Here is a 17503-nt window from a genome sequence, read left to right on the forward strand (position 1 = left end):
CTATGGATCAAGCCTAAATATGCTAACATACAATCAAAACCTAAACATATTTCTAATCCTATGAATCAAGTTGTCTATGAATATTAACCTACAGCGATTTTCTTCTTCCACAGTAACTCAAACGAGGAGAGAAATGGCTGTAAAGTTTCTCTTGTTGGCCAGACACAAAGACCATCAACTACATACCTAAACCAGATTGTCTAAGAAGATAAGATACCCCTTCGTTAATTTGTTTGAAAAAGTTCCTCTAAGTCAATCTACTTGACGTATGTAGATGATGTTCGTTGCTCTTGGCCAACGAGTAAAGATTTACAAACATTTCTCCCCCATGGAGGTGTGGCAAGCACAGTAAAACACTGTTGCGTGCATAAACCCAAATATTCTTACTCGAGCGAACATGCGAGGGAAAATTCCTGCTTATCAGGTGCAGGATATCTCTGCTGGGGACTGAGGTTTGGTAAGGTAATTGACACAGGCGAGGAAAACTTCCAAGGAAATATCAAATGGATATGTATGTAATCATTAAGTTATGTACGATACGTCACATTTCTTTGTTCGTTTCATAATTCTCTCTCTATTTCAGTTAAGCAATGGCCTTGATATGGACTTTTGTCCATGACTGGAGCCTTCAAAATATATATATATATATTTCAAGATTCAGTATGTGTACCCGTAGGAGCATGGCAGCGTGGTTCTCTAGGGGGAAAGCAGTGACTTAACTGGTTGAAAAATCTAAAAATTAATCCCCTGTGGCCTCAGATCAATAGAGGGACGAAGCGAAGCTATGCTTTATTTCGCTGATAAAGCAAAGGGGGCGTTTAGTCATGGAGGGAACGAGTGACAATGTGCCAAAAGGAGTTTGATCAGATGTTTTGAAGGACCTGATGTTACCGATGCTTCACAAGAACTACGATCTCCCTGGAAGGGGACATCTTTACTCCCTGTGGATCGAGTTACAGATTCATCTTCTCGATCATTCAGACCCCGGCTCCTCAAACATCTCGAAAATTCATTCACGTTTTCGGTACTGCTTCTGTTGAAAGTGGGAGACTGGAGAGGAGTTCTTCGACCTCGACAGTGGCTCGAATGCTTCCTCGGTCTTACCTGAAGGAGATTCGGATTCTTCTAAGGTTATCGTATGGAATCTTGACCCTCAGGATCACAGTTCGAAGATGTGATCTCTTATGGCCTTGAAAAAGCCGAGCTTTGCTGTACATCGTCGGAGAAAAGATGAAGAACATGATGATGGTTTGTAGGGAAAATGAAGAGATCATGATCGTCCTCCTCGCTGAGGGTGTCATGTTCTCATTGGGTTGCGTGACGCCCGTGACGAAGGTGCGTCACAACGCTGAACGAAGATGATTTTAAAGACGAATCAGCGCATGACGATCTCATTCCCTCCCATCGGCCAAGGGACTGTAATATTGATAGTGTACGCGGGACATGACGGTGGTTCTAGAGAGGTCAGAAAATGTAGAAAAAAAAGATTGAAGACCTTTTCTATACTACAGGTGGAATGATCGCCACTTGATATGGTCTTCAGAGCGTACACATGAATGTTCTCTGGTTAGTTGCGCCTGCGTCCGTCCGTTGTCTGGTGTTGTGAGTGGCGCTACAGGAGAAGGGTTGGTGGTTTGTTACTACTGAGTTGGATTACGTTTTCTGTTTACGTTGCGGAGAGCAGTGGAAAGAAGGACAGCACTCTCTCACCTCTCTCTCTCTCTCTCTCTCTCTCTCTCTCTCTCTCTCTCTCTCTCTCTCTCTCTCTCTCTCTCCCCTTGTCACTCCCAGAGCTACCACATCCCCTCAATACCCCTCGCGCCAAGATGGAAGAAAAAAAAAAGAGTATCAATAATTCCTTATTATTACTTTTCACATCTTTCACGATGCCGACTCTCAAAAAGTTAACACTTTATAAATTCTTGGGCAATATACTGGAGACGAGGGGGTGTGAAACTTTACCCTTGATGCTAGATTACTCTTTGATGTCATAGTATAGAACTCCTTAGACTTCTTTATATTCTTCGTAAAAGTATCATTGAACTTTTCAGCAGTTTGGAAAACACTGTGAATAAATGATTTTGATCAAACGGGTTATTGTGTTAGTGTTTTTTGGGGGGATAAAGACGGTTATTATTGCTATAAAGCAAACATTTTGTGATAAAGTTCTTTGTTGTTATTATTATCAATATTATTATTATCATTATTATTATTATTATTATTATTATTATTATTATTATTATTATTATTATTATTATCACGCATACACATACACTGAAATATGTGTGTGTGTGTGTGTGTGTGTGTGTGTGTGTGTGTGTGTGTGTGTGTGTGTGTGTGTGAGTGTGTGTGTGTCATATTTCCATTGAGGTAATCGTTGATCGTTTAGTGTCCTTCATCTGGTTCTTATCCCCCCACACACTTGCCACTTTCGTTCTCGCCATTACCGTCTTCCTCTCGGCTCTCCATCTACTCAGTCTTAGGTCGATTATTCCACACTGTATCCTCCAGTTCGTTATACCCCCCCCTCATTCTGATTCTCTCTCTCTCTCTCTCTCTCTCTCTCTCTCTCTCTCTCTCTCTCTCTCTCTCTCTCTCTCTCTCTCTCTCTCTCTCTCTCTCTCTCAGCGGTCACCACATAGATTTTAACACCATCTAAACGTGGCTATCAACCAATGCCTTTTATCTTAATCTCGTTCGTGTCCTGATACAAGTATTTCACAATGATATCTATCCCTGTAATGATATGAACTTGTTGGGCAGTTACACCGATTTCATATCAGTCATCTGCTCTAGCCTAAAAGCGAACGCAAGAAAATACCACAACATTTGCTTTTCAGAAGCCTGGTGTGTTGTACACGTGCCAAAATTATATCTTCTCTGAGCCCCTGTCCCATATCTACAAATGGTTTTATTGGCATGAGTATAGAGTACTGGTCGCATACCTGGGATCACTCTTCATCCATCTCCTTAAGTAGAGTGGAATCAGGAGCCTTCTACCTTCTTCAACTTTCCTTAGAACAAAGTAGAGTGGAGCCAGCAGCCTTCTAGCTTATTAACTCTCCTTATATCAATTCTCTTCAATCATTCCTTTCCACCTGTCTTGACGTTGCTTCCCACTCTCTGTTCTACAGGCATCATTTCGACCACTGCTCTCGTGAGCTGTGTGTTCGTGTGTGTGGGTATCGCAGCTTCTATAACCCAGACCCGTGGTATGAGTCTTCCTTATGAGCTCAATTCCTATTCAACTCTCGTATATAGGCAGCGAGCAGGAAAATACTCGTTGGCTAGTTATAAGACGCATGAAGCATGATGGTTCATACACACGATTAGAATGGACTTGGGTTTAGGATCATCCTCAACACCAAGAGATGGAGTTTCAGATCTTCTGGTTGATTGGGTTGTAGTAACATGAAGGCATTACTGACCCTGAGTGTTGATAGGCCGACTGGCCAAGCGACAAACCAAACCAGGTGACGATAAAGGACCGAATATTCAAGTAGTGTGTGTGTGTGTGTGTGTGTCTGACTAGAATACGGACAACATCAACAGAAAACGTCATATATTAGATTCACCGATTCACAGATTTCGAGCCCCCTGCTTCACGGGTTCGCTCACTCATACTAAACCTAATTTTTTTTCCCTTTATGAACCCAAGACTGAATTACCAGTTTTGACACGACCGTGAGCAGACGAAGTGCATTGGCGGGGCCCAGGCTTGTGTGTGTGTGTGTGTGTGTGTGTGTGTGTGTGTGTGTGTTGGGAGCTGAAATATCCAGCGCGAAATTCCTACATGCGAGACGAACCGCTCCGACCACCACGAGGGCTCGAACCCTCCCCGGGGAAAATGCAATTCCAGATAACTCAGTCCACATTCAAGGTGGAGATTATGGAACTTTAAAGAAGTCTTTTCAACTGGGGCTGGGAAGATGGGATGGTTTTTGATGAGATTTCGTGATGAAAATTCAAGGAGAAGGAGAGAGAGAGAGAGAGAGAGAGAGAGAGAGAGAGAGAGAGAGAGAGAGAGAGAGAGAGAGAGAGAGAGAGAGAGAGAGCAATACATTCTCCAGGAGAAATAAATCCGTTATCTCTTTTGCTAAGTTGGGGGGGGGGGTGAATATAATGGATGTACTGGGTATGCTTAAAGATACGAGTTCTTTCCTTTTCTTTCTTTCATATTTTCTTTCTTTTGGATGGATTTTTCAGTGAGGTGACGGAAGCGTTGATAGGAGAGCGAGCGATCAGTTAGGGATAATCTCAGGTCATGGATCAGTTAGGGATAATCTCAGGTCATGGATCAGTTAGGGATAATCTCAGGTCATGGATCAGTTAGGGATAATCTCAGGTCATGGATCAGTTAGGGATAATCTCAGGTCATGGATCAGTTAGGGATAATCTCAGGTCATGGATCAGTTAGGGATAATCTCAGGTCATGGATCAGTTAGGGATAATCTCAGGTCATGGATCAGTTAGGGATAATCTCAGGTCATGGATCAGTTAGGGATAATCTCAGGTCATGGATCAGTTAGGGATAATCTCAGGTCATGGATCAGTTAGGGATAATCTCAGGTCATGGATCAGTTAGGGATAATCTCAGGTCATGGATCAGTTAGGGATAATCTCAGGTCATGGATCAGTTAGGGATAATCTCAGGTCATGGATCAGTTAGGGATAATCTCAGGTCATGGATCAGTTAGGGATAATCTCAGGTCATGGATCAGTTAGGGATAATCTCAGGTCATGGATCAGTTAGGGATAATCTCAGGTCATGGATCAGTTAGGGATAATCTCAGGTCATGGATCAGTTAGGGATAATCTCAGGTCATGGATCAGTTAGGGATAATCTCAGGTCATGGATCAGTTAGGGATAATCTCAGGTCATGGATCAGTTAGGGATAATCTCAGGTCATGGATCAGTTAGGGATAATCTCAGGTCATGGATCAGTTAGGGATAATCTCAGGTCATGGATCAGTTAGGGATAATCTCAGGTCATGGATCAGTTAGGGATAATCTCAGGTCATGGATCAGTTAGGGATAATCTCAGGTCATGGATCAGTTAGGGATAATCTCAGGTCATGGATCAGTTAGGGATAATCTCAGGTCATGGATCAGTTAGGGATAATCTCAGGTCATGGATCAGTTAGGGATAATCTCAGGTCATGGATCAGTTAGGGATAATCTCAGGTCATGGATCAGTTAGGGATAATCTCAGGTCATGGATCAGTTAGGGATAATCTCAGGTCATGGATCAGTTAGGGATAATCTCAGGTCATGGATCAGTTAGGGATAATCTCAGGTCATGGATCAGTTAGGGATAATCTCAGGTCATGGATCAGTTAGGGATAATCTCAGGTCATGGATCAGTTAGGGATAATCTCAGGTCATGGATCAGTTAGGGATAATCTCAGGTCATGGATCAGTTAGGGATAATCTCAGGTCATGGATCAGTTAGGGATAATCTCAGGTCATGGATCAGTTAGGGATAATCTCAGGTCATGGATCAGTTAGGGATAATCTCAGGTCATGGATCAGTTAGGGATAATCTCAGGTCATGGATCAGTTAGGGATAATCTCAGGTCATGGATCAGTTAGGGATAATCTCAGGTCATGGATCAGTTAGGGATAATCTCAGGTCATGGATCAGTTAGGGATAATCTCAGGTCATGGATCAGTTAGGGATAATCTCAGGTCATGGATCAGTTAGGGATAATCTCAGGTCATGGATCAGTTAGGGATAATCTCAGGTCATGGATCAGTTAGGGATAATCTCAGGTCATGGATCAGTTAGGGATAATCTCAGGTCATGGATCAGTTAGGGATAATCTCAGGTCATGGATCAGTTAGGGATAATCTCAGGTCATGGATCAGTTAGGGATAATCTCAGGTCATGGATCAGTTAGGGATAATCTCAGGTCATGGATCAGTTAGGGATAATCTCAGGTCATGGATCAGTTAGGGATAATCTCAGGTCATGGATCAGTTAGGGATAATCTCAGGTCATGGATCAGTTAGGGATAATCTCAGGTCATGGATCAGTTAGGGATAATCTCAGGTCATGGATCAGTTAGGGATAATCTCAGGTCATGGATCAGTTAGGGATAATCTCAGGTCATGGATCAGTTAGGGATAATCTCAGGTCATGGATCAGTTAGGGATAATCTCAGGTCATGGATCAGTTAGGGATAATCTCAGGTCATGGATCAGTTAGGGATAATCTCAGGTCATGGATCAGTTAGGGATAATCTCAGGTCATGGATCAGTTAGGGATAATCTCAGGTCATGGATCAGTTAGGGATAATCTCAGGTCATGGATCAGTTAGGGATAATCTCAGGTCATGGATCAGTTAGGGATAATCTCAGGTCATGGATCAGTTAGGGATAATCTCAGGTCATGGATCAGTTAGGGATAATCTCAGGTCATGGATCAGTTAGGGATAATCTCAGGTCATGGATCAGTTAGGGATAATCTCAGGTCATGGATCAGTTAGGGATAATCTCAGGTCATGGATCAGTTAGGGATAATCTCAGGTCATGGATCAGTTAGGGATAATCTCAGGTCATGGATCAGTTAGGGATAATCTCAGGTCATGGATCAGTTAGGGATAATCTCAGGTCATGGATCAGTTAGGGATAATCTCAGGTCATGGATCAGTTAGGGATAATCTCAGGTCATGGATCAGTTAGGGATAATCTCAGGTCATGGATCAGTTAGGGATAATCTCAGGTCATGGATCAGTTAGGGATAATCTCAGGTCATGGATCAGTTAGGGATAATCTCAGGTCATGGATCAGTTAGGGATAATCTCAGGTCATGGATCAGTTAGGGATAATCTCAGGTCATGGATCAGTTAGGGATAATCTCAGGTCATGGATCAGTTAGGGATAATCTCAGGTCATGGATCAGTTAGGGATAATCTCAGGTCATGGATCAGTTAGGGATAATCTCAGGTCATGGATCAGTTAGGGATAATCTCAGGTCATGGATCAGTTAGGGATAATCTCAGGTCATGGATCAGTTAGGGATAATCTCAGGTCATGGATCAGTTAGGGATAATCTCAGGTCATGGATCAGTTAGGGATAATCTCAGGTCATGGATCAGTTAGGGATAATCTCAGGTCATGGATCAGTTAGGGATAATCTCAGGTCATGGATCAGTTAGGGATAATCTCAGGTCATGGATCAGTTAGGGATAATCTCAGGTCATGGATCAGTTAGGGATAATCTCAGGTCATGGATCAGTTAGGGATAATCTCAGGTCATGGATCAGTTAGGGATAATCTCAGGTCATGGATCAGTTAGGGATAATCTCAGGTCATGGATCAGTTAGGGATAATCTCAGGTCATGGATCAGTTAGGGATAATCTCAGGTCATGGATCAGTTAGGGATAATCTCAGGTCATGGATCAGTTAGGGATAATCTCAGGTCATGGATCAGTTAGGGATAATCTCAGGTCATGGATCAGTTAGGGATAATCTCAGGTCATGGATCAGTTAGGGATAATCTCAGGTCATGGATCAGTTAGGGATAATCTCAGGTCATGGATCAGTTAGGGATAATCTCAGGTCATGGATCAGTTAGGGATAATCTCAGGTCATGGATCAGTTAGGGATAATCTCAGGTCATGGATCAGTTAGGGATAATCTCAGGTCATGGATCAGTTAGGGATAATCTCAGGTCATGGATCAGTTAGGGATAATCTCAGGTCATGGATCAGTTAGGGATAATCTCAGGTCATGGATCAGTTAGGGATAATCTCAGGTCATGGATCAGTTAGGGATAATCTCAGGTCATGGATCAGTTAGGGATAATCTCAGGTCATGGATCAGTTAGGGATAATCTCAGGTCATGGATCAGTTAGGGATAATCTCAGGTCATGGATCAGTTAGGGATAATCTCAGGTCATGGATCAGTTAGGGATAATCTCAGGTCATGGATCAGTTAGGGATAATCTCAGGTCATGGATCAGTTAGGGATAATCTCAGGTCATGGATCAGTTAGGGATAATCTCAGGTCATGGATCAGTTAGGGATAATCTCAGGTCATGGATCAGTTAGGGATAACCCCAGGTCATGGATCACTTAGAGATAATCTCAGGTCATGGATCAGTTAGGGATAATCTCAGGTCATGGATCAGTTAGGGATAATCTCAGGTCATGGATCAATTATAGATAACCTCAGGTCCTGGATCATGAAGAGATAACGTCACCTCACGATTGATGCCTCGGCCTCGATGAAGACTGAACATCAAAGGCTGAAAGGTAGACGTATTTAAGACTGAGTCTTGGAGGCGGTGGCGTGTTCACCACGTATTCATACTCAATATCTCCCAGACATGTAGCACACGTCGTGACTGAGCAGAGGATAAGAATTATGATACTGATAACATTATTGATCATAAATTATCCTATGCTCGTTTCACCTGCATGTAGATATTAGGGACCTCTGTAGTCGCAACTCAAAATATACACACACACACACACACACACACACACACACACACACACACACGCATTAGCCTTTAAGGGGGACCTAAATAGATTCCAAAGTTGGTCTGATACATGGATAATGGAATTCATCTCGGGCAAATGTAAAGGAATGAGGATGGGACATGGTGAGAGAAGGACTCAGTATGATCATCATCCAGCAGGATACAAGCTTCAGGATTCCTGGAGAGAAGGACTTGGGGACTTAGGATGCAACATCGTCCCTACACGTCACCAGAGTCGTACATAGGATGCAACATCGTCCCTACACGTCACCAGAGTCGTACATAAGGAGAATAGTTCAGGAGACGAACTTCCTCTTAGACCATATCACAATAGCTCTCAAACATATGGATAAGGAACTACCCAGCGAGCTGTTCTATCCTACGTCACGCTAAAACTAGAACATGCCTCTCAGGTTCTGATGTTTGTTTCTTTCCTTACACCTCGAAGCTCTCTGAGCCATCTCACATCCTTCCTCTGATACTCTCTTAAAAGACAGGTTTTTCACTCCCTCCAAAATTCGTAAATATTTTTTCATGTCTTTTTTTTTTCCTCCCCGCCTTTTCATTAACCTCTCTGTATTTGAATCGAGACCCATCCTTAATGTGGACTTTTATCTGTAAGTGGGGCCAACAACATGAACAAAAAATGGTTTCATCATCGTGTCTAAAAAATCACAAAGAGCTACTAAAAAAAAAACAGAAAGGTCCAGCAGAGGGCGACGAAGATAGTACCAGAATCAAGGTGGCTGAGCTACAAGGAAAGGATTTAAGGCTTTAAATTTCCCCATATTGGAAGAGAGTAGAATGAAGGGTGACCTGATCACCGAGCTTTTAAGCTGTCGGAGTAGATGGATGATGTAGACAGTGAACAGATCTTGGAGAGATTTGGGCACAGAACAGATAGACGACATATGAAAGAAAAGCAAGAGACTTATCAAATAAAAGATGTGAGGAAATACATGTATAGAGTGAGTGGTGTATGAATAGAGAGAGAAGGAAAGAATGACTTCAGGACATCATGGTTCATGCAGACAGCGTACATAAAGATTTTTAATGTGGTAGATAATGTTCAAGAGGTGAGGCCCCACGAGTGTATAACTCCCTCCCCGTACATTAGAAACAAGTAACTACAGGTAGGTAATTAAGTAGGAATATACTGTAGACGTAGTACACTTGAGAGTCGGGTCAACACTAGCGTATAACTCCCTCTCCCCGTAACACACAGACGGTAATCACATAGGTACAACGAATAGGCAAGTACTCCAATCCGTACACACACACACACACACACACACACACACACACACACACTCGAAAGCACACTAGACACATACGTAGCGATCTCTCTCTCTCTCTCTCTCTCTCTCTCTCTCTCTCTCTCTCTCTCTCTCTCTCTCTCTCTCTCTCTCTCAGTAGTGTTAAGGCAAGATCACCTCTCGCTTGGACTTTGGGGTCTATGTGGCCTCTCTCTCTCTCTCTCTCTCTCTCTCTCTCTCTCTCTCTCTCTCTCTCTCTCTCTCTCTCTCTCTCTCTCTCTCTCCCAGCAGAGACAGTGTTCACCGAGGAATCAACAGCTCCACAGGTCACTAATATGCTACTCAACTTTCGTCTGGGGGAGACCAAGTTGTTGTTGTCGTTGTTGTCGTGTGTGTGTGTGTGTGTGTGTGTGTGTTTTCTCGTAAAGCGAGTTGCCAGGAATTCTGGCAGCCTTGGATGTGTGGTTCGATGCTTCAGGACGAGGGTCGGACACTTGATCACGATGGTTCGACCTATGAGCACGATGGTTCGACCCATGAGCACGATGTTACGACCCATGAGCACGATGGTACGACCCATGAGCACGATGTTACGACCCATGAGCACGATGGTACGACCCATGAGCACGATGTTACGACCCATGAGCACGATGTTACAACCCATGAGCACGATGTTACGACCCATGAGCACGATGTTACGACCCATGAGCACGATGGTACGACCCATGAGCACGATGTTACGACCCATGAGCACGATGTTACGACCCGTGAGCACGATGTTACAACCCATGAGCACGATGGTACGACCCATGAGCACCTCACCAGAGACTGTTGCTCCGTCACACTGCTTCCCTGAGACTGCATCGTTCCGCCAAAGCATGTAGGAATACAGGTGTTACCGGACTCCGCCTACATGTGGTTACGTCACGAATATAAAATGTCACCATTGGTGAGGCTGGCTGGGGATTATTATGAGCTCGCCGAGGACCTTTTTGTTCCAAAGGTGTCCACCACTTCCCCGCTCCTGAGCGGAGCGCAGCCTCGAAGCTGCACAAAACGGGTGCTGAGGCTGTATCCTGATAGTAATGAAGTGTCTAACTGTTGTTAATAGTCAAGTGATAGTTCCTAACAGACTAAAAGAAGACAGAGCAACAACCTTCAGTGAAACATAACTTACGAAACCAAATGAAAGCAAAGGGCTCGATGTAAATGGAAAACGGACGTAGAATTAATGAATCAAATACAGAAAGATATTTAGACAACATCCCCTGCGCTTTTCTCCCCCTTCCCCCAAACGTAAGATAATTATTATACGCTAAATGATTTTACGGGATGTAACTCTACCTTTTACACTTTACTAAACTCCGGCCCAAATGATGTATGTCCTGGGTATTACAGACGAAGACAATGAGCTCCGTGTTATAACAGGCTTGTAAATATTTAAAAGCGTATAGCTTGTCCAGCCAGTTCTTGCCCAGCAAGCAATCTGGTTTGCATAATCCTCACTAAGCGCCGATTTGCAGCTTCGTATATGCAAATTTCTCCGGGGAAGACTGTCTTAAAGGACTGAGAGAGAGAGAGAGAGAGAGAGAGAGAGAGAGAGAGAGAGAGAGAGAGAGAGAGAGAGAGAGAGACACTATGTGGGGCTGCAGTGTGTGATTACCCGAAAGTGCTTCGTGGATCGTTAGGCCTGAACCTAAAGTGTTTTCGGGATTCACTCACTCGCTTCACGAAGCAGTACCGAACAGGTGGAGATGATGGGCTTCGAGTCTCACTGAGGCGTTTCAGAGACCGCCAGCGGCCAGCCCACGATCCCTCAGGGGATTCTCTTAATGTGGATCACATCCTACGGGCGTTCAATCAAGGCGTTTCAGAGATCTCTGCGGTTCGCGGATCGACCCAGCCAGCAGCCAAAGGCGTTTCAGAAATCCCCTAATGTGTTTCAAGGATCCGCCGGGGACCGACGAAGGCGTTCGAAAGATTCAGGAACGCGTTTCATGGATCGTTGACACACACACACACACACACACACACACAGAGAGAGAGAGAGAGAGTCTCAAGGGTGGACCGACCAAGTCTGACACTGCGCAGCGGCCTCGATAATTAGCGCAGATTCGAGTGGGTTATTACATCTTGCCTGCTGGGTGAGGAGAGGAGGAGGAGGAGGAGCTGCTGCTGCTGCTGTTGCTGTTGTTCAAGGATGCAGGCGATGTCTCCATATATACATGGGGGGGAGGGAGGTCGGAGGCCAGCAGGGCGCCAAGACGAGACGGGTTCCTTCACAACAGCGAGGCAATGGTTGAGTCGGGGGTACCTTCCTGGGGTGAGGTGAGGTAAGGTGTGGGGTTAAAGGTGAAGGTTGGGTTAATGCCCTTAAGAATGTCTTGAGTGCTTTGAGGGGGGCGGGGGAAGGGTGAGTAAAAAGCACCTCCATGGCTGAGTTCGAGCGTGAGTAAGGTGAGTTATCGTTTGTTGGAGGGGAGGAGGAGGAGGAGGAGGAGGGTAGGGGAAGGACCATTAACTCACACTTAAGCCACCGCTTAAAGGTGGTTCAGTCCTCGGAGAGAAGCGAGCCCTTAAGGGAGAGCTGGTGCTTAACTATGATCTATAACTTGAGGAGGAACTATTGCTTAAGAGGCTTTTAAGAACTGAGGGGTCAATTCATCTCTTAGAACTCAAAACAAGGCTAAAGTTGAAGGGATGTCTGCACTTTTAATGGAGCTAACCCATGAAGGTGAGCTAGTCCTTGATGGTGAGCTAGTCCTTGAAGGTGAGCAAGCCTTGAAGATGAGCTAGTCCTTGAAGATGAGATAGCCCTTGAAGGTAAGCTAGCCCTTGAAGGTGAGCAAGCCCTTGAAGGTGAACTCGCCCTTGAAGATGAGCTGTTCCTTGAAGATGAGGTAGCCCTTGAAGATGAGGTAGCCCTTGAAGATCAGGTAGCGCTTGAGAAGGTAAAGAACCTCAGAGACTCGTAGCTTCTTCGTCATATCCTTAATGTTATGTAAGATATGAAGTCACTCCCTCGGAGTACAGAAAATATTTCTCAACCACTTTACATTCTCCAAAGTTCTAAGCCAATATGCACGACGGTGTGAAAATAGATTCAGTCTCTTGAACACGACAATACGACTTGTAAGCACGAAGGTACGACGTCAGAACACGAGGGTGCGACCCTCGATCACGACGATACGACCCTAGAGAACGATAGACATCGCTTACTTTCGCAGTAAGGATTCGAACCCGTCCATTTCGTATGAGGTAGTCACAGACGCTAACCACTGGGGTACGGGGTGTAACTAGCTGTGAGGCCATGATTTAAGTGAGGTGTCCTTCGTCCTTTATACACGTTGATCAGACGAGCATCTGGACATTTCATGGTTCCATTGCTTGTGTGTTTAGTGCGAGGGTTACGTGATGACTTGCAATTACTTGTAATTACTTGTAATGGAATAGGAATTTTTGTTGTATGGGCACAGTTGAGCGAGCGGTTAGTGCTTCTGCCAACTGCCTCAGGGAAAAGGCAAAGGTTCGAATCCTTCCCGTGGAGGGTATATATATATATATATATATATATATATATATATATATATATATATATATCAGAAGGAACTAAGAAGGGGGTTAAGTGAGGATATTCCCTCTAAAGCTCTGCTCTCCGTTGTTGACACTACCTCGCTGATGCGGGAAATGGTGAATATATATATATATATATATATATATATATATATATATATATATATATATATATATATATATATATATATATATATATATATACACACAAATGATTTTGTTTAGTATATGTTTATACGCTGGCAAAGTACAAAGGGTCCGCTCTCATGAGCACGCCATAATGTTCCTGGAGGTGTTATAAAGTCCCGGATGTGTGGGTTTATTTACGTCGCAAGTGGACACAAAAGTGCACCGCTAGTGAATGAGGTCATATACAGCGGCACGCGCGCTTACTACGCGTTCTCATGCACACACAAGCACACGCACGCGCATGTATATGAATTCTTCGTGGTGTATATTGTGTGCGATGGTCACCCTTGCATGAGTGGTGATATGTGTGTGTTTGTGGCGGTGGAAGTGAAGGAGACGCTCTGCTGAGATGAATGCATACGGAGAGAGAGAGAGAGAGAGAGAGAGAGAGAGAGAGAGTGAGAGAGAGAGAGAGAGAGAGAGAGAGAGAGAGAGAGAGAGAGAGAGAGAGAGAGAGAGAGAGAGAGAGAGAGAGAGAGAGAGAGAGAGAGAGAGAACTATACATGTATGCATTAATCCACGCAGGGGGGAACACGCATATACACATGCACCTACACATAAGACCACAGCTAAAGCATGTACCCGACTCCCAGACACACAGAAAACGAAAAAAAAAAAAGAAAACGGGCTTTCCAGTGTGTGTGTGTGTGTGTGTGTGTGTGTGTGTGTGTGTGTGTTAATAAAGTGCTGAATGCGTTGTGTGAGGAACTCATAAGAGATTCATGAGGAGGTCCACTCATCCCGGCCTCTTCCTAGGAAAGTCCAGTTACTCGTACGTCCTTATAGGACTCGCAGCTTCCCGTGAGAATGCCCACTCACTCACTCACCTCATGAATGTGTCGTGTGATGAGTAATGACTGTGTACGTACCTCATTCTGGTCAACTCATGAGTGTTCTCTACACACCTCACAATTGTGCAGTTTCTTCACATCACGTTGCTCTTTGATCACGACGGTACGACCCTTGAGCATGACGATACGACCCTTGAGCAAGACGGTACAACCCTTGAGCACGACGGTACGACCCTTGAGCATGACGGTACGACCCTTGAGCAAGACGGTACGACCCTTGAGCATGGCGGTACGACCCTTGAGCAAGACGGTACGACCCTTGAGCAAGACGGTACGACCCTTGAGTACGACGGTACGACCCTTAAGCAAGACGGTACGACCCTTGAGCATGACGATACGACCCTTGAGCACGACGGTACGATCCTTAATCACGACGATACGACCCTTGAGCAAGACGGTATGACCCTTGAGTACGACAGTACGACCCTTGAGCATGGCGATACGACCCTTGAGCAAGACGGTACGACCCTTGAGCAAGACGGTATGACCCTTGAGCAAGACGGTGCGACCCTTGAGCATGGCGGTACGATCCTTGAGCAAGACGGTACGACCCTTGAGCAAGACGGTGCGACCCTTGAGTACGACGGTACGACCCTTAAGCAAGACGGTACGACCCTTGAGTACGACGGTACGACCCTTGAGCACGACGGTACGACCCTTGAGCAAGACGGTACGACCCATGACCAAGACGGTACGACCCTTGAGCACGACGGTACGACCCTTGAGCAAGGCGGTACGACCCTTGAGCAAGATATTTCGACTCGAGCACGACAATACTTTCTCTATGGACAACCCTTGAACACGGCGGTTCGTTCTCAAGGATCGCATGTCCTTTTTCAGGGGTCATACTGTCGTACTCAAGTGTCATGCAGTCGTGCTCAAGTGTCATGCAGTCGCGCTCAAGTGTGATGCACTTATGCTCAAATGTCATGTAGTCGTGCTCAAGTGTCATGCAGTCGTGTTCAAGTGTCATGCAGTCTCTCTCAAGTGTCATGCAGTCGTGCTCAAGTGTCATGCAGTCGCGCTCAAGGGTCATGCAGTCGCGCTCAAGGGTCATGCAGTCGCGCTCAAGTGCCATGCAGTCGTGCTCAAGTGTCATGCTCTCGCGCTCAAATGTCATGCAGTCGTGCTCAAGTGTCATGCAGTCTCTCTCAAGTGTCATGCAGTCGTGCTCAAGTGTCATGCAGTCGTGCTCAAGTGTCATGCTCTCGCGCTCAAATGTCATGCAGTCGTGTTCAAGTGTCATGCAGTCTCTCTCAAGTGTCATGCAGTCGTGCTCAAGTGTCATGCAGTCGTGCTCAAGTGTCATGCTCTCGCGCTCAAATGTCATGCAGTCGTGTTCAAGTGTCATGCAGTCTCTCTCAAGTGTCATGCAGTCGTGCTCAAGTGTCATGCAGTCGCGCTCAAGGGTCATGCAGTCGCGCTCAAGTGCCATGCAGTCGTGCTCAAGTGTCATGCTCTCGCGCTCAAATGTCATGCAGTCGTGCTCAAGTGTCATGCAGTCGTGCTCAAGTGTCATGCAGTCGTGGTCATGGCTGGCACCATCGTGCTCGAGGGGGTCGCCAGTCCTAGTGGTGGGGTGGGGGATGGGTTCTGGGGCTCCTTGAGTGATGTCTGGCACTCCCGGGGGCGCCTCAGTCTGGCACTCCCGGGGGCGCCTCAGTCGCCCTCGTTCCAACCGGTTATAACACTTACTTTAATGCTCGCCCCTCGCGGAGGGCCGACCCTTTATCTCGTGCAGTTTATTGTATCTCCTCTCCTCCCTTCCCCCACCACACACACACACACACACACACACACACACACACACACACACACACACACACACACTACCCTCCTCCTCCTCTTCCTCTTCTTCTTCTTCCGTCACTCTAAGGGAGAGAGCAAGAAGGACGGAGACGAGAGAGAGAGAGAGAGAGAGAGAGAGAGAGAGAGAGAGAGAGAGAGAGAGAGAGAGAGAGAGAGAGAGAGAGAGGCCATTAGACCCAAATTCCAAGTAAGGTGGTCTACATAGATAGATAGATAAAGAGATCTACAGAGAGAGAGAGAGAGAGAGAGAGAGAGAGAGAGAGAGAGAGAGAGAGAGAGAGAGAGAGAGAGAAACCATTAGGCTGGGCTATCGCGTAGCGATCACCGCCAATCTCGCTCGATAAAGCTATCCTATCCCTACCCGGTAGGCGCATATTGCTTGGTGTGTCAATCACGGGGGTTTTATGTGGAGGTGTGTTCTCAGCGAGGTATCCAACCCCCTTCCTAAAAGGTGTTTGTCATAATCCCATGCTGGGGCTGGACGTAATACTTGACAGAACATTAGACAGGTTTTCCATCTATTTCACCGGATTGCCACATGTTCCTGTCGGGTATATATATATATATATATATATATATATATATATATATATATATATATATATATATATATGTTCTTATGAGTCCACGGGGAAAATGAAACACAATAAGTTCCCAAGTACACTTTCGTGTAATAATCACATCATCAGGGGAGATACAGGAGAGAAATATAACAGTCAGTTGATATACAACTAAGAGACGTAGGACATCCTGCAGACTTGGCTATTTAGTTTCTTCCCTTTCGTGGTATTTTTAGTAAGTTCAAGGACGACGTCTTTCGGTGCCTTGGCAGTTTTTCTTGCCTTGAGTAGACTATCGTCTGTCCCCTTTCCCCCCTCCTCCTCCTTCCTTCCAGGCTGCAGAGATGGAGCTCTGCTAACTTTCTCTCGTAATATTTCATATGATCAAGTCTGTATCCTTACTTGCCTTGATAGTGGTGACCATACCTCGCAACACCTACGTTCAAATTTGTCTCTTCTGTGAACTCTGAAGGTATTCCACACCAAGTGTGTTCCATCTCTCTATCTCGTTTTGAGAATTCTCATTATCACGCCACTCATTTCATACGTGACTCGGTACTGCAGTCTTTCTTTTTACGATGGTCTTCGTGAGTGATGTAGTTAACGGTTTACTCTCAGGACTTATATCTTTATCATTTCCCCCCTGCTATTCGTTCCTCTCTTCGTAGCCCACGTTTTTGTAAAGTGACACCGTCTCAGGACGCCCTCCTCCCTCTTGTCTCTCTCTCCTTCCCCCTTGACTCGCTTGTTCGAAATTGCTGCTCCGCCGCAATC

Source organism: Panulirus ornatus, chromosome 1 (genome assembly GCF_036320965.1).
Source record: "Panulirus ornatus isolate Po-2019 chromosome 1, ASM3632096v1, whole genome shotgun sequence".
Lineage (NCBI taxonomy): Eukaryota > Metazoa > Arthropoda > Malacostraca > Decapoda > Palinuridae > Panulirus > Panulirus ornatus.